Source organism: Scyliorhinus torazame, chromosome 15 (assembly GCF_047496885.1).
Source record: "Scyliorhinus torazame isolate Kashiwa2021f chromosome 15, sScyTor2.1, whole genome shotgun sequence".
Lineage (NCBI taxonomy): Eukaryota > Metazoa > Chordata > Chondrichthyes > Carcharhiniformes > Scyliorhinidae > Scyliorhinus > Scyliorhinus torazame.
In genome coordinates this window covers 31,938,580-31,944,337 of record NC_092721.1, presented here as the reverse complement: position 1 = coordinate 31,944,337, position 5,758 = coordinate 31,938,580, and the positions used below count along the sequence as shown (strand labels likewise).

At 42.6% G+C, this 5,758-nt stretch overlaps 1 long non-coding RNA gene across 1 annotated transcript; it reads left to right on the top strand.

The window, feature by feature from the left end:
* Window positions 1-840: 840 nt before the first annotated feature.
* LOC140391377 (uncharacterized) lies at window positions 841-5,480 on the top strand. The gene is made up of 3 exons (XR_011935027.1): window positions 841-1,668; window positions 2,549-2,801; window positions 5,158-5,480. It is a non-coding gene; the product is annotated as an uncharacterized lncRNA (long non-coding RNA).
* Window positions 5,481-5,758: the final 278 nt, after the last annotated feature.

The following is a 5,758-nucleotide window of genomic DNA, read 5'->3' as shown; positions in this document are numbered from 1 at the left end:
GGAAAATCTTATGAGGAAAGGCTGATGGACTTGAGGTTGTTTTCGTTGGAGAGAAGAAGGTTAAGAGGAGACTTAATAGAGGCATACAAAATGATCAGGGGATGGATAGGGTGGACAGTGAGAGCCTTCTCCCGCGGATGGATATGGCTGGCACGAGGGGACATAACTTTAAACTGAGGGGTAATAGATATAGGACAGAGGTCAGAGGTAGGTTCTTTACGCAAAGAGTAGTGAGGCCGTGGAATGCCCTACCTGCTACAGTAGTGAACTCGCCAACATTGAGGGCATTTAAAAGTTTATTGGATAAACATATGGATGATAATGGCATAGTGTAGGTTAGATGGCTTTTGTTTCGGTGCAACATCGTGGGCCGAAGGGCCTGTACTGCGCTGTATTGTTCTATGTTCTATGTTCTATATTTACTGTGTACATTTCTTCGTGGATGGTGGAAAAGTGAAAAATTAAACCACCTTGAAGTTGATGGGGTTTTTTTTTTCTTGGGGGCAGGTGTCATGCGAGAGTGCCTTTAAGAACTGGATGTTGAAGCAATGTAGCTTTAAGAAAACAGTGATGTCATAGAGTGGGTGGAGCTCAGCTTTGGTTCAGCCATTTTGCAGTCTGTGTTTTGCAGGTTTTTAGTTTCAGTTTAAAAGCAGTGTCTGTGTGTTTCCAGAGAGCTGCAAGTTTTGAAGTTTGGTTTTGCTGAGAGCAGCTAAAAAGTGCCTGGCTTGTTTTGCTGAGAGCAGTTTAAAAGTAGAAAGCCAGTTTGTGACAGTCTCTGCCATTCTACAGAAAAAAAAAATCCTTTAACCTGATGTGATACTGTTTAAAGGTGTTAAGTCTCTTGGAAGTTTGAAGGAACATTTTAAGGAATTATTTACTGTTGCAATATTTTCTGAGTTATCTTTGAAGTAAGGGGTGTTAAGAGATCCAATGTTTATTGAAGAGGTTAAGTTGAGTTCATGGAATAAATAGTGTTTTGTGTTTAAAAACCCAAGTGTCCATAATTGTAATCCCACACCTAGGGAAAAGGCTGTGTGCTCCGAAAAACAACAAATCCATTAAAGGGGGAGGTTGGTTGAACTCCATGATACATTTTGGGGTTCTGAAAACGCCTCGCCATAACAGGTGTATTAGATAGTTACATGTTCTGTCCATTTAATTATAATAGTGCACATAATAAGAGGTTACCTTTGTTTTAAAGTCAGAAACCTGGTGAATAGTTAATTGGGCTTAACCAAGGACCTTGGGTATTTCAAATAAAATCTAATTTCACCTCTGTTTGTGACTCTGGATGTAGTGGGGATGGAATTCACCATGCACTGGCCCAGGGTGTCATGACATGTGTGTGAGTAAGTGAGAGAGTGAGTGAGACTTGAGCCGAAATTTTCCGACTCGTTCCGTTGGCGGGATCGGAATGGTGACACTGCATGTTCTCGCCGCTGGCCAATGACAGACCACCAGCGTAAAACACGCCTCAAGGGTGGGGTGAGTCCGTCTCTTAGTTTTGTTTAAAATTTGCGGGTGTGGAAGAAAAAACTAACCTTTCTTTCTTTTTCAACTACAAAAGGCTTGCTGCTGGATTATTTAAAATGGACCCTCTCACTCCAAGGGTAATAAAAATACCCACGGTCACGTATAGATACATCCGATTATGGAGAACAGAAGGTAACACTTCAAAATTGTCCAAGACAAGTTTGGTAATCAGTCTCTTAAGCAATCAATGAGCAGATCTCAGAAGCACCCAATCGACGTATGAAAAATCCACATGCTCTCACAGAGCAATTACTGCATGACAGTGGAACCAATGAATGTGTACTGCCAAGTTGACTTCAAACAAATTTTAAAATCTTTTTTTCCACCTTTGCCTCTTTCATCTCCTGAATATAATAACTCATGACAGCCTTAAAGCAACTGCAGCTTCCAGTACCTCTCAAAGGTGTGCACCTTTCAAGTGTGACCCAAAACTGTCAACAGGCCATTTCATTAACCGAAATAAGACAGGTGAGCCCAATCCTATCCTTACCCAACCCCCTGTTTGCTGTCTCGTCAATCAATTTTTTCTTCTGCAAGACTGAAGAGATGGTGAAAGTCATTTTATGTCAAATGAATGAAGGTGTTCCGCAACGCAGTCGCTCAATTTGCATTTGGTCTCTCCCTGTGCATAGCAGAGAATCATCACAGAATCATAGAATTTACAGTGCAGAATGAGGACATCCGGCCCATCGAGTCTGCACCAAACCTTGGAAAGAGCACCCTACTTAAGCCACACCTCAACCCTGCCCCCATAACCCAGTTACCCCACCTAACCTTTTTTGAACACTCAGGGGCAATTTAGCAAGGGCAATCCACCTAACTTGCACATCTTTGGAATACATTGTGAGCAAATTCTGTGCATTAATCCTTTTGTCATGTAATCTCTCTTGTCTTCCGCTCTTTCCTTTCCCACTCTCTTCCCTTTCTCCTGCTTAAGACGTATTATATTTCTAAACTTTTCTCTTTCTGTTAGGAAGGTCATCAAATGTTAACTCTGTTTCTCTTTCCACAGCTGCCGCCTGATCTGCTGAGTATCCACAATTTTATGTTTTTACAATCACTCATGTTGATGTGGCGTCTTCTGCAAATGATTATCATAAGCACGATGATGACTTTGAAACCTTTTCCCCTTGTTAGCTCTAACTCAACTCCTTCAAGAATAACGCAGGAGTTGGTGTTGGTGGAAACTGAGGATTCCTCAGTGGAGGTCATGCACTCGAAGGGTGCACTGCCACATGACCCATGCGCATCCTTCACCAGCTCAGGTACATCTCCGTTGGCTACGCAAGGCAGGGAGTGGATTAGTCCCACGGTGAGTCACACACCTAAAGTGAACAGGAGGTGGTGGAGGAGACTGGACTAGTACCCGAGTGTCCCTGTTGTAGGGTGCAGAGCACTCTGTTTAGCTGGATGCAGATGCTGAGCATCGGACATGGGGTGGGTGGGATGTCACCTAAACCAAAGGCACAATGCTAGGTGCAGCAGCAGAAATTGTGTGAGCAGATGATAGCATCGTCAGAGGCACTAAGTCCCTTCGGAGAGGGATTGGAGGAATCCCCCGCCACCCTGTGTTTCAGGCCTTTGCATTGGTGTCCGCCTCTATTGAACGAGTGGCCATTTCCTGTGGCCAGCCACTAGATGAATGCTGGATCTCAGTCTGCCATTTAAATAGGATGGAGCAAAACCTTGTCTTGACCATTCAAAATCTCAAAGTTCTCCCTGACTCTTGGCTTTCAGGGAAGCGTAGGTGGGCTAGAGGGAATATGGGGAATGGGGATATGGAAGTGGGATCTTTGGTCAAAGTGATCCCACCCTTGACTTACATGCCAATACCACCCTTCCTCCCCCCCCCCCACCCCACTCTACCCAACCCCCCCCCCCCCCCGCCCCCCCTCCACGTCCCAAGTCCTTACTGAGGGGGCAGAAGAGATTTGCCAGAGGTAAAGTGCTTCAGTTATGTGAAGAGACAAGAGAAGTTAAATTTATTCTCCTTGGAGTAGAGAATGCTCTGAAGGGATTTGATCGAGGAGTTCAAAATAATGAATAGTTGGGATGGAAAAAATAAAGCGGCAAAGAGGTCAGTAACCAGAGGACACAGATTTAAGTTGATTGACAAAATCTGAATAGATGATTTTTATACAGTGAGCAGTTATGACCTGGGATACACTGCCTTAAAAGGATACTTGCAGAAAATTCAGTCGTAACATTGAAATGACAATCTGGAAAAATAACTGGATAGAAGCAAATATTACAGGGCCATGAAGAATGAGTAAGGGAATTAGAATGATTGAAAGATTTTCCCAGAGAGCAGACTTGGGCACAATGGATCGAATGACATCCTGTGCAATATTATTGTATAATTTCATGATTCTATGGGCGGAATTCCCCAGTCTTGTCCTTGGCGAAACCCGTTGCGAACGAGAATGGAAAATTTGGCGTTGCAGTCAAAACTCCATTCACTCTCAGCAGCACTGGATAATCCCAGTGGCAAACAAAGATGGAATGTTTTGTCCTGTGGCTCCATGTGACCCATTATCCAAAGGAATTCTCATCTTCCACACTTAGTATGATGCCATGTCAGTGAATATAGCAGACAAACGTAACAAAGGGAATCATGGAGAAATACAAACAGCAAAATCAAACAATACTTCAAGCAAACTTCAGTGAAGTGCAGTAGTAAATGCATTTTAACAAATGCCAGCAATTTCCACGTTGGATCTTCCAATCACCTGCCTTGACTTGAGTGGCAAGTGTGCAGAATCCAAGATTAATGACGCTGTTACTCCAGGGATTTTCACCAACCCTCTGCCAAGGTTCCGGTGGGAGATCAGGAAACGACTGCAGAGATTCTACCCGAGCCATTTGTTCTTCAACCTGTCATCTTGCTCGAAAGAAATCTGCTTAGCAGGCCAGCTCCCAAGACTCCCAATGTACCCATTTTACATAGACACGATGTGCACCTGCGAACGAGTTTGCTTTGTAGCTATGTCATCTTGCATGTCAATCAGACTTGCGCAGAGCTCTTTCTGTGCCCCATCATCACACATCACAAATTGCAGTGGACAATGGATCGCTTGTCCTATTTACAGACCTGCCTGTCACCAAGTTCCCAGAGGACCCCACAAAACCCACTTATATCGGGGGTCTGGCATTTAGACTTTGTACTTTTTAATCTCATTAACAGAACTCGTCAGTTGCTCTCCCTTTGAAGTAGAAACAAGAATTACATTTTAACCTTGGATTGGAGGGAGTGCTGCTGATAATTTGTATATCTAAATAAAAGGCATCGGGGAGTTCACATCAAAGACAAGTCTATTCTCAGATAATTTATTGCGTAGTTACAGTCTGTAACAGTTAGATAACAAATTATTCTATATTTAAAATCCACTCTGAGGTCATGAATTATTCTGAACTCACAGTTCATTGCCCTTAGATAGTGATTATTCCATGGCTTGCAATCTGTCAAGGTTAGATAATGAATAATTCTATATTTCCAGTCCATTCTTAGATTGTTGAGTATTTTGTTTTTATTCTCTTCCTGTTGTTGCTCTGCTTTATTTTTGGTTTGATTAACAGTCTTGCTTTTATATTCAGTGTGTTTTTCTTTCATTTATTCTGCAGATGAAGGAACCATTTTGTTATGCTAATGAAAGAGGGTCAACCACCGTGAACAAGCTATTAAATGTGGAACATGAATAGACATTTCTTGTTTGTCACATTGTATTCTCCGTGTTTTACTGCTCTGCCATATTTAATTAGGGGAGAATATTTATGATATTGAAATATTACGCGGCAAGCCCTTCCTTTTTGCACCATTTGGCTTTCTGTTTCACATTTGTGTACTGCTGTTTGTGTCAACCTTACAATGTCCATTTTTTAATCTGGATTTTCCAATGTAAATGCCTCCTGCCAATAAAACACTGGGATAAGTTTCCGGCCCAAATGCCCAGCTCTACTAACAATAATGACTCTGTCGTGTCTGACTTCTGTGTGCTGGCTGATAGTCACATTCATTGTTAATGTCACTTGTCCCTTCTACCATGTTGTCAAAAACTCAAGTGACCTTGTATTATATTGAAAGACTGGTAACCACCAAGTAGATCAATGATTAAACGGGTTTATTAAGGCAAGAGACTATTTACAAAGAGTGAGACAAGGGATACTGTACTTCACGACTCCAAACTGCCAGGATAGACCCGCGCAGCACCAGGAATCGCGCCCT